The sequence below is a fragment of the Metopolophium dirhodum genome, chromosome 1 (genome assembly GCF_019925205.1).
Source record: "Metopolophium dirhodum isolate CAU chromosome 1, ASM1992520v1, whole genome shotgun sequence".
In the NCBI taxonomy this organism is placed as follows: Eukaryota; Metazoa; Arthropoda; class Insecta; order Hemiptera; family Aphididae; genus Metopolophium; species Metopolophium dirhodum.
In genome coordinates, this window is record NC_083560.1 from 99547363 (window position 1) to 99560906 (window position 13544).

Sequence of the window (13544 nt, forward strand, 5' to 3'; positions counted from 1 at the left end):
AATATCAATAAAATGTTGTTAGTTAAAAACATAATACAAGGCTCCTATTATATTGTTACAATAGCAGTTATATAAATATTAAAAATACATAAGTCACAATTTTCTTTTTTATAAGCATTTAAAGTTCGTATTTTGACACAATACGTAAAAATGACGAAAATGTGAAAATTATTTTAAGTTATAAATTCGTAAAAATTGTTCTTTTTAAATCAAAGATTTCAAAATTTAATACAAGATTGCTCATAAGTTTGTCTACCTTTATCAAAAAAAAAAATGTCTACAAGAAAGTCAAATTAAATTGTTGTGAAACTTTGAAGTATAGATACTTGATTTTAGCAAAGTTTTTGGGACTATTAAATTTCAGTGACGCTGATTAGGGAGGTGTGAGGGCTTAGCCCCCCACGGTGTATTTTACACTTTGGTTTTCTAGGACTCTAGCCCCTGTAACTATTCAATCCTAGTTACGCCCATGGAATAATGGCATATTATATTCATCCGTGTACGGTATACCTACACATATACGTCATATACATGACTCATGTTAATATGTATATAAGGTACACTATGGTAATATGCTATGCTCAATACTCCTGGAACAACAATATCTCCTTAGTACTTAACAGTTGGAAACACTAACCAAAAACAGTCGGAAAATGAGAATATTTAAGCAACACCAATTTTCATCAAAACCGATTTAATTTTTTTGTTGTTATTAAGAAATAAATAATTTTAATTTTAATATTTTCATTAATTATTTATAAAAAGAATTTTCTATATTATACAAATTTACAAAAAATTTTATTTATTTTACTATAATTTTTTTTTTAAAATTAATATACCCGAATCAAAATGCAAACAAAAAAAGTTTCTAATTTATCAAATATCATAATAATTGTTAAGGATAGTTAATATAGTTTAGTGGATCAAATTTTGATTTAGATACGTAAAAGTTCGAAATTTAAAATACTCAAAAAATATATCTACAGAATTCAAGCTCTAATTGCAAGGGTCGGTGGCCTAGTATTGTATACCTTTTCGTGTTTTTTTTTCATGTAAATTACGTTTAAGTCATCGATCAAGTTTTCACCGTCTCCGGAAACGCAAATATACTGCAGTCGGTGCATATATAAGCAAGCACATGTATATTATAGATTTCTACACCACCATCCCTTTATAAAGAGAAGACATTTTTTTTTTACAAATTTCCAGAGCACCGCTGTTAACGGAAGCCGGGTAGCGTATGACGTATATAATATAATATTTATACTGGGCACTGGCTAATGGCTTCTGCATAATATGTATATAATCATGTGAGATGTGAATATGTATACTAAAATATACATAATGAGTTCACGACACATATGTGCGCAAGAACCTATACATAATAATATATTTATTAGGTATATGTATACGGACAATGAAGAAAATCAGAATTAAATATAATGCCCGAGCACTGATATGTATAGAATGTCCAATGTATAGGACGGGCAATGTACGACATGAAATTATAATATGTATATTGTGTATATTAATATTGTATGTATTGAGTAGTCGTTAAATAGGTATTATTTGACCTTTTTTTAAATGAACATATCATTAAATTAACTGAATTAAAATATAACGAACTATTTGGTAACCATAGTAACCGTTGAACTATACCTACGTAATCATATATGTACCTACAATACATTATTTATTATGCGTTATACTTTGCTAATTGTAAGTTACAGTATCAACGTAACTATTATCAAATAGTTAAATAGAATACGAACCAAAGCAACAGTTTATATATTTAAGAAAGAAAAAAAAAAATCAATAATAATAATCACAGACTATATGTATTATAACAGCATTCACAACCACCTCGAAATGTATTGTTAATTGACATATTAAGACCATAGCAATATATTATTTATACCATTGATTATAGATCGTTTTGACTTTTGATTGTATAACATAAATATAATAACTGAAGCCTATAAGTAATGGCCAGATGGCCTACCTAGAAAGTTTTAATAGTGGAAGTGGCGTATACTGTATACAAATAGTACATACAAATTAGATATAGAAAAATTTTGTTTTTCAATATTAATTCGTATATTATATGTAATTCAGTAATTGTATACTTAATACAACATAAAAATACAAACATATGAATGTATGTAAATGATTATTATTATTTTATGTTACATATACCTATAGGTATTCAAATTGTATTATATCTATCATCAATTTTTCTTTTTAAATTACTACAACAATAAATCTTATTATTTGGTCCAATATTAAAAAAAAGGCATTCTTCTGGGTACCTTTTTGGAAAATGATTTGATAATAAATATTTTGTTCACGTAAGAAACTCATTACTTATTTCGAAAATATTATTGTTATCATTATTTTTATTTTTAAAAACAATGTACATAACAAAGCCGAATATATTTTAGAGTATTTTGATGTTTATAAAAATCAAATTTCTAAAGAGTAGATAATTAAAGTTGCAAGCATAGGCATGATTTGGGGGGACTAGGAGGAGTTCCGACTTAACCACTCCAAAAAAATTGATTTTAATTGAAGTATTAAATCCTTTACTAAGTATCTAATCTACTAATACAGTAAACGTTTGAAGAAATTATTTTATAAAGTTTAAAGAACGATTCATTATTCACGTGTTTTTGATAATCGGATCCACCCACAGAACATAATATAGGTTTAACAATAGTATTACAAATTAGTAATTACAATATATTACTGATAACATTTAAATTTATCTAGAATATAGTCGATACACGATAGCAGTGTTTATTTTTATAAATTTCCAATTTCGAATCGACGGTTACAATATATAATATATTATATAAGTAGTACTTTTTTCGAACTTGATTTTTCGAACTTCCAATAGTTCAACCCACCTCTATTAAGTACATAAATGTTGTAATTTTTTATAGCAAAAATATTTTTCATTTAACAATAAGTAAGATGTATAATTATAATATGTACATTAAATGTAGGAAAGTGGGTGAGAAAAATATATTTTATGTTATATAATATTCAAATAAAGTAATGTATTTTAAAGGTATTTTAACGTGGGGCGTGGGGTAGAGTCATCCACGGGTTTGTTTAATTAAATATGTAAAGCCCCTCCAAGTCAAAAACTGAAATTGCACCTATGATTGCAAGTAGTTAACGTTTAGATGAGCACAGGCCACTGAGTACATATTTATTATATAGTGCAGGATAAACATCTTGTGGAATTTGATGTTGATAATAATGCAATTTCAACTAACGTTAAGCGATTATATCACATTTAATATAAAGTGATATTGATATTATGTCTATCTAATCTTAGGTAATACATTTAACACCTGATTTAGTGGCCAATTGTATTACATAAATTACCTATACGCTCTATATTGTTGTATTATATTATATTATTATGTTTTTACGTATCAAATTTTCAATGCTGAATTGTTTAAAAACAATTTATATTTTAACGTGGTCAATGGGGAGGAGCCCCCCTCCCGACTGCAGGGTACACCATTGGTTTATAACTAATAAGTATTATAAACTAATAAATAGGATATTAAACAAAGATTGTATTTAACACGCTGTTTTCGGAAGATAGTTTTTAATTCAATTTAAATTTTCGCTCAACTGAACAACATAATTAAGTATTATAAAATGAGCATTTAATTTTATTATTAAAAAGTTCCGATTTCCCTCGATGTATCGGCATTCTATCACATTACCCGGGCGTTTTAAAATATAAAATGTAGAAAATGTTTAAATGTATATTGCACCAAAATTCCGAGCGTGTTTCGCACATACAAAACGGTCGGATTTTTGAAATTGTTCGTAACATATTATCTGAAATCCGCGTAAACAACAATTATTGTGTATTTCCAATGACTCCTACTAAATGTCCTGTGACTGAGCTGCAATGTTTTAATGTTTAAAGTCGCATTATAAGAAAAACAAATTATAAAAACAACTTCAATTAACGTTGCCAATTAACTCTGTAGTGTAATCTACGATAAAATTTTAAATGAAAATTAGGTCAACGATGTTTGTAAGACCGATTTAGTGCAGGGTTAGGGATGCTTGAAACAAATATTGATGCGTCATTATAATTTATAATCCTAAGTGATTTTGTAAGGTCTAACGAGTCACGAGAGAATGTAATTTATACTCAAAATATTTAGTTTACTATAAAAGTTATTGTAAAATTACATAACTATATTTTATAGATTAATATTGCGGCAGATTTGGGAGCAGGATTTTCCGTCAACAAACATTAGATCTCCTGCAGCAGCCCCCGTCGATGTAATTCCTTATTTATATGATTGTGATATAAATATATCTGATATATAATAATAAACCCATTACTTATATTACTTATATAACAGAGTTTTCCAAGAAAAAGGGAAAATATGAAATAACTATCAAAGATGTAAAAAAAAATGCAGTTACAAAATGTTTCCATTGAAAACAGAAACTACATTATATAATATATACCATTAAGGGTCAAACGGTTAAAAATCTATAAACATCAGTAAGATGGAGTCCATTCGTCTGAAATCAAACGTATTGTGCATTGACGTCCATCATTAAAATTCCAGCGGGGCGGTATAATTGTATTTTATTATTATTTTACCTAAAACTAAATTCTTATAATATAATATATCATATAATACCAATTACCAACTATAATATTTGAAGCACGGTAAAGCCAGGGGACATGTCCCCCAATGATGCCCATGAATTGGCCCCCAAGATCACCACCTGACTTAACGGTGAGCGATTTTTTTCTTATTGGGATGTTTCAAAAACATAGTTCGTACACCACGCGTTTTATACATACGTATTCAAAGGGAAGTATTGCTACAATTGTCAGATAGAATATAGATGATGGAAAGAGCCGTGCACAATATCTGCAGCGCTCGATTCCAGAAATGTATACGTAATAAAAATGACATTATAATTTCAAGATATAACATTTTTTGACCTTTAGACTCTAAAAAATGTTGTAAGTAGATTTGTTTAGTATGTAGTTATTAAGTTTTTTTCTAGTTTTCCCGGGACACCCTAAATAAGTACGTATTTGGTTTTAAGTGATTAAATTCGATTTCTGTACAGGCTGAGACGGCGCGCGCGCGCGCCAACTTATATATATTATTATTATAACGCCCTTCGTCCGTCGTTAGAGTAGGTACCTAAGCCACGCCGGCGGGGCAAGAGCAGACGTCGGATCGGCCCATTTCGGCGCCGGGGCGGATTTGTGCTTTTCTGCGTGAAATAATATGCGTCGTGCGGCGATGGAGGCGGCGCGTGGAGGCGAACGAGTGAGCGGACGAGCGACGAAGCTTTTTGGGCGTCCGCGTTCGGCGAGAGCGAGAGCGATATATAGAGGCGATTTGCATGCAGGCTATATAGCGGTGGGACAATACGCATGCCGCACGTTATCGTATAAATTATAAATTATCTCGCTCGTTTTTTCCATACAATTTTCACTTAAGTATTAATAAATAAACGTACCTATGCCTATGCCGAGTTTCTGCAATCACCAAACGGCTAATGATCCCTAAGACAAGAATTAGTGGCCCACGATTGGTCACGATTTTTTTATCCGTTTTATAGCGAACCGCCAAATTAATAAGTTTTTTATGAAAGTCGGCGTATTTTAATAACACGACAACACTTAGGTATTTCGTGTTTGTGTTTCGCGTTACGCAACGGTTTTAAAAAAGCTTATCGTAATGTAAATATATGATAGTATTTAAACTCGTTCTCCCACTCCTACCACGCAGTGCCGGCCCTCGGTCTCCGAGAACAGCGTGAAGCCGGTGGTACACTTGTCGTTTATTTATTTATATTTATTTTACCTAACGTGACGTAAGACGGACCGGGACCGAGAAAATACGCTTTTGCTCTATATATTGTGTGTTGTACTATTATTATTATTACATATTTTATTTTAGCGGATCGCGGGTGCATCGTTTTCCCACGACGAAGGTGACGTTTTTTCTGGATTTTTTTTTGCTCTCTTCAAACTCAAAAACCCTTGACGCACTTAGCTAGGCGTACGTATGCGTGCACGTATATTATATGGTGATCGGTGCGCGCGCGTCCGCAACCGTGTGTGCGTACGTGTGTGAGTACGTGTGTCGAGTGTGTGTGTGTGTGTGGTGCGTGCGGTAAACGCGAACGCCGCCGCGCCGCAACCGTAACCAGTAAGACCAGCCGCCGCCCGGGGTCTTCCGTCACCGACACCGCCGACGCCACCCACTATCGATCGGCCACCAAGCCGCCCGGTGACCTAGCGGCAGACTCTTCTCCGTGCGTGTGTACATGCACGAACCCACACGCGCGCGCGGGTGTACCTGCCCCGTATAATATCGTACCCGCAGCGCCGCCGCACGCCTATAGAGTCATCGCCGGGGTGGATATATAACACCGTCTTCAGACTTCAGCCGTCGCCGGCCATCCGACTGCGCCGAGAGACGACAGAGGTGAGTTTTATTCGATTTATTCGATTTTTTATTACTACTATTATTATTATAATAATCGATCGTCACGGGCGCACGCCGTGTACCGCGACCGTTATTACAATATTTATAATTTATATTTTCATTTCCTATTTCTGTTATCGACGGCTTATCGCTATCAAAATAATATTATATTATTTATACGTATTTATATTATCACGGCGAACGGGTCATCGCCTCGGCGAGGTACCACGCAAAGGTTGCGTATGGTAGATCGATAAGTATATTATTGTATAGTAGGCACCTATAGTATGTATATTATTATAATATTGTATAATATAAGGCTATCACAGGTATATATTACGGGCACGACTCATACACGCATTACTTTATGTACTTATAACTTATTATAATAATATATATATATATATACATATAGGTTAGGTTACCTAACCTTACCTAACGTCAACGTATAATAATATCCCCGGTGTGTATAAATCTACATATTTTACGTGCACCCTATACGTTGCCTTTGCGATACCAAATACGCATTAATATAGTCGTGGGTAACGTTGCACGAGTGCGTACGTTTTTCTTCTTATTTTCCCACCGGGAACGCCAAAATATTGTACATCAAAATATATAATAATATTATATTGCCGCAGTGCGTACGCGCACATTATTTTTAGCCATACTCATTTCGATCCATGCCGAATCGGATCCGAGCGTGACCTCGCCCGGGTTTGACGGATTTTTCGAATAAAAAACCTAACAACCGCGAAACGTCCGCCCGCGATTCACATTATTATAATATTATTATGTGTTCACGGTTTTGGCGGGCTGTGGACGAACGCGCGAGAGTTGCTGCTGCAGATGTGCCGATCGGCGGCACATAATATACATAGTACCTATATACAAGACGTGCGAGCACATAAGTAAACGTGTGCGTGTCGTCGATGGGGCGATGTGTGTGTGTGTGCGTGTGTGTGTGTGCGTGTGTGTGTGTGTGTGTGCGTGTGTGTGCGTGTGTGTGCGTGTGTTTGTATGTGTGTGCGTGCGGTGGCAGCGGCGACGGCTGAGGTGGCGGCGGTGTTTTTTGGCGTCCACGCCAACCCGGGAGGTCGTTATAATATGCAATTTTCGCAATAATACCGTGCGGCGTGTGTACGACCGACCGGCCATTGTCAGAAAGAAAACCCATATTATAATATATCGTCGTTACAACGCGCTCTTGTTTTGCCCATTACACCGCCGCCGCCGCCGTCGTCTGTATAGTCGTAACACGGCGTACCGGAGACTGCAGTACAACTATTTTTAACCGTTTCCAAGGGTCTGGCCGCCGTCGCAGCAATAATATAATGGTCCAGCACCGGCGGCTGTGGCGGCAGCGCCGTCGTCTCTAAATTTAGAGACAGACACATACGCACACACACATTTCGTATATGTTGGCCGCCACCGCCGCCGCCCGATCTCCTGTTTTTCTCATTCTTTCTACCATCTCACCGTCTTCCGTCTCCCTCGCTCTCTAATTCGCGGGCGCGTTTCACCGTTTTCGTGTTAACCGCCGTTGGCGATCGTAAAACCAACCCTGCTCGCGACGCCGACCAAATCCCGCACCACTGCCACCACCACCTCCACCGCAATCCGGCACCAACGCCACCAATACCTCGTGGTCGACACCAATCCTGCTGCACTTATTATAACTACTCCGATCGTTTAATTGCATTTTATTAAACCGCCACAAACGCATAATATTATACTATTATATTCTACGTTATACGACGCATAACATTATACCACTGGTACGTTGCCGCCGTCGCCGTGTAGTACCCGCCACGCGTCCAACGACCCCAGGACACGTGTCGAAGGGGGAACTCGTGGAGAAAGGGAGGTTTTTCGTTTCTTTCGCAAAATACTTGCCAACCGCCGACACCGCCGCCGCCACTGCTTCCGATGGGTATGTCTCACAGCGGACGATCGGCAGTGGCGGCGAGTGGCAGAGGGATCGTCGCGGTTACGAAAATAACTTTGTGGCGATTGTTATTTTTATCATTTGGTGGCGGCGACGTGCGTGCACTACGTACGCCGGCGGAGTCGTCACCGCCGATTTTCAGATTCGTACGGTTTTTTTTATTATTATTATTATTTTTACGAATTTCAAACACGCTATATCTATGCAAACGCGACCACGGCCACTACCGTCGCCGACACTCGATTTTCATGAGCAGACGCGCTTACGAGTTACAATATTATATAATAATATATATATATATACGTGCACCGTTACGGCGCCACGCCAGCTAGGGCTGGGCGCCTGGGCGAGACGGTTGAAAACGTTAATTTTTATTTTGTTGTCTTTCCAAACGCTCGTCACGAGTTTCGTACACGTTTATGAATTCAAAATTCTATTGTATTTGAATACTAAATTCTAAATGTATAATATGCTAATCGTGTTATAGAGGCTTGCCCAGTTTTTTACTAAATTGAATTCGAAAATTAATCGAAATCGTCAGTTGTATTTACGGAACCGATAACAAACACCATGTTTTTATTGAAATATACGACTTGTTCCGTGTCGTAAACAAAAACTTTATAATCTTTCCCGTCGGTCTACCAAGCCATTATGAAGTGAAGCCATATTAAAGAAAAGCCCATGGGTATTTATATTATTTCAAATATTTTTTCAGTCATTTGAATTATTGTATTCAAATACTCGCTGGTAAATCAAACTTCCGGTTTTCCTATAAAAGAATTATCACAGAATATAAACTTTAAAATAAATGGGCGAAAATTAAAAATCAAAAATTATCAAACAAACAATCGTTTTACAGAATTTACAGATGAACGTAAATCATATTATTAGTATGGATCGACTTATTATTTCTCAATAACAATTGTATATTATATTATTATTTTTACACGACTTGTTCGTCAACCGGAAATGTTACGTATATGAAAATAATATTTATTAACCATCCAATTTACCCATGACGTAACCCATGAGTTACCCTGCACTGTGAACGGTTATAAGCGCACCTCAATATTACACAGGCTAGCGTATCACCACTGCACGCATTAATAGACGCAATCTCGGGTTGCTCGACGTCTATATTATTATCATCGAACCGTATGTCACACATTACAATATATAATAATATGCACGAGGGTGACGGCGAGTCGTATAAATTTCGACGGGGAGGACACGTTTGGGTGTGTGTTGTTTTTGGATCGGTAAAAATACGACGTATATCACCGTGGAGTGTATATTATACGCGTTTGGCTGGCACCGAAATACACGACGAAATGCCCGTGGACGATTTGAGTGGACTATTTTTGAACTTTTGATTTTCATGCGTTACGTTTATTACGCGTATTTATTATTGTTAGTTTCCCTATATATCGATTTAACACTAAATGCCTCTGTTTCTATGCCATTACTGCATTCATTTTCGTTTTCGTCGAGTCATCTCTTTTGTACTTAACCTACAACCATTACGATGACTACGTTTTTAATTTTATATATTTCGGTATCGCAGACAATCGTGTGGGACTTCCCTCGAACCGCAACCCCAGTAGTTATTGTTTGATCAACAACTTGGACGTGCCTTCAACATTAAACACACATAGTTAGTTTATACAAAAACCCTACCTATCCGTAGGGCAATGCAAACATAATATATAAGCTTGTAACCAAACAGATAGTTACGCAGTTTTAGTATTTTACACACTAATTTGCCGTGTTCGGTACTTCTTTGTCACGAAATCTTATACTTTGCACGCCAACCCTTCAACTATATACAATATAATATGTATCATGTGCCGGTGTGCCGCAGAGCTTACTATTTTCGTGATCTTTCTCATGGATTATTCATCCCGTATCGATAATATACACTTGCAAGCCATGGCTTGGCTATACAACTATATATACTGTCTACTTCTAGATATCTCCTGCTACTTATTATTCTCAGAGTTATTCTATAAGATAAACATTTTGGGAGGGAATCAGACATTCGGAATTAAATTCCATTTAAATGGAATTTCATTTAAAATTAAAATTGTATTAAAAAATTAAATTAAAATTAAAATTGCATAGTATATAAATTAAGTATAATATACTCGCCAAGCACGATGTTCACCCTCTCCTTTTTTTTATCATTAAATAATACAATTACTAAAACTAAGATAAATCATAGAACTGCATGTATGTTTAGAATATTTATTACTAAATTCATAGATTTTTTTTTACCATTTAAAATTAGTGTCCTGTGGCGAAACAAACTTTATTTCCGATTTAGCGAATCGATGAATTTATTGGTTTTATGCAAAGATGTGTTTTTTATTTTTTATTTCTTTATCTCTTAAGAACAGCGTAAAAGTCCTTTAATCTTATACTTTAATGATTTTTTCCGGTAGCTATTAATTTATCTAGTAGGTTTTTCTAGAGAAGGGGGTATAAAAGTAACACTACCACATCACCTTTTTTTCAAAATATACGACTTTGTTGAAGTAATATTCAAAAAGTAATAACCGTAAACACTTGACATGTTCACCAAATATTTATATTACCAAATTTTCTAAATGTTTTGTACCTTATTGTATTTTGTAATGAACAAAATTTTAAAATGTTCAACTTTGTGCTTTTTTTTATGTAAAAAAGCTTAAAAATGCAATATAACGATCTTCATAAGCTTTCTTACAGTATTTAAAAAAATATTGAAAATAATCATAATTGTTAATCATATAAGTGTTCGAAGTTCAAATTTTTACAAAATTCGTCAAAATCATAGAATGTTGCAAATTATATAGTTTGAAAATGTAATACAAGATTTCTCATATAGATAGGTTGTTTTAATTCGAATTTCAAAAATAAATTAAAGTATACAGCCAAAAATATTTTTTATGAGCGTTTGAAGTTATATTTTGATGACATTACAGGATATTATTATTTATAATAGTTATAGGTGTACTTAGTTAATAATAATGTATAGTATAGTATATATACAAAGTTTTTGTTAACAATTTGTTCAATGTACTGTCTTAGGTATACTACTAATATAGAAAAACAAATCATACTAAAAATAAAAAAAGTTGGGTCAGTGGATGTCGCTCTGCTGTACAGTAGGTTACAAGTGGGTCACTGTAATGGATGGTGTTAAATTTGAATTCAATGATATAATATCATTGTATAAGAAAAACAATTCTTAGCAAAAACGGTCAGTCAGCCTAGGCTATTACTAAGTATATTTGATGATATTATTATTGTGAATAAAGTAATTTATATATTTACATATTTACTCGGAACCTTGTTTTAAATTTTCAATCCTTAGCTACAAAAGTTGAACATTTTATAAATTTTTAACTACAAAATAATTATTAAATAATAAATTTGATAAAATTTGAACTTGAAGTGCTTATAAAAAAAAATTGTGCCTATGTATTTTTTCTAATTTTTTTCATCTGCCTTTGAAACAATAACCTAGGAGCCTTCTATTCAATTTTCAAGCTTTTTTACCCAATAGATAAAATTTTATTGATATTTATAGAAAAAAAATCTAAAAAAAATGGAAACTGAAAATGTCCGTTAACAGCTCAAAATAAGTCAAAATATTTGGAAAATGTTATGGTGTATAGAAAATGCTAATATAAACATTCAGTTAAAATTTCATGTATCTACGGTAGTTTTTTTTAGAGTTGCACCAAAAACCAAAATCGAATTTCTCGAAAATGTTCTTAATTTTTCTTTTGTTTTTCACGTCACGTTTGATAACTACTAAGAATTTTTACTTTTGAACCCCCAAAGTACCAACTAGATTCACTTTCCTATCAGAAAAGTTACTTTTGAAGAAAATCCAAGCACTTTACTGTCCTAAAAGGTGATGACAGACACAAAAAAAAATTTTAAAAAAACACACATCATTGTAAAATCAATACATTCATCACTTCGCTCAGAATCTAAAATATAAAAGATTTATTTATAAAAGATCAAGCTTTGATTAGATGCTGACATATACTACATATACTACACCCCGTCTCAAAATCATTTTTTGTATGAATAAATAATTTTTGATTTATCAATGAATTAAAATTGAACACATATCCATTACATTAACTTAATAGCGATAGGTACACTGTGCATTCAAAACCTTCTACAGAGCAGAGAGTCCTCGTAGTTGTATACAATTTATTAGAATTACCTTTTTAATTGTAAATTTATAAACAGATGATTCTTCGATAATTTTTATGCATCTAAATCGAAATTTGAACGAGTAGTTTCAGAATTAATAAACTTTATATTATGTACTTATAAGTCTAAGGATACTTATTGTAATATTTAATCTAGTATAATTAATACTTTTTGTGCTCAGATCATTTTTACATTCTATAAAATAAAAAAATGTAATATATTAATATTACTATAATTATTTTAAAACCATCACATCCCCATATCTTTAAACCAATATTATACCATGCACTATTATCATTAGTACCTACATAAACCTATACAATTCAGAAACTTAACTAGTTCGATTTATATAAGTACCCTACCATCATTAAAATTTAACAATTTATAGATAATAAAAGTATTTTAAAAAAAAAAATGATGTTTGTACTTTGAATGGTATACTAAATTTAAGGTACCTAAGCCCATTCTTTCATGAGTGTGAGGGTCACTTGAAAAATATTTCACATCAGATAACAAAAAGTCTATTTAGAAAGTTCAAAGTTTTAACGTTGCGTTTTAAGCGTTCGTATTTAATGCTTCAGTATTCAGTATACCTAATTATATAAAATGTTAATATTTCTATGGATAAGGAATGTGGAAGGAGGCTGTTTATACATGAAATGATAAGATTTTGCTTACTTTGTTTGAACACTTGAGCTGAGGCGTACGCAGTAACATAACACAGAACAGATATACAATGCTTAATACAGCCTCGTGCAGTATATATAGTTGTCAAATACAATCGCTGCGTACAGACGATGTAATGTAAATAATATATAATATTATACAACAATATATTATTATGCGTCCCATATCACACTACACGCACGTAAACTCATCCC

The 13544-nt window shown here is 33.6% G+C and overlaps 1 protein-coding gene across 1 annotated transcript in view; it reads left to right on the top strand.

Annotated features, from left to right (window-relative positions):
• Positions 1 to 6197: 6197 nt before the first annotated feature.
• Positions 6198 to 13544, top strand: part of LOC132937263 (plasma membrane calcium-transporting ATPase 3-like) — a 66694-nt gene continuing 59347 nt past the window's right edge. The window contains exon 1 of the mRNA XM_061004099.1: positions 6198 to 6503. The gene's annotated coding sequence lies outside the window, so the exon portion shown is untranslated. The remainder of the gene's footprint in view (positions 6504 to 13544) is intronic.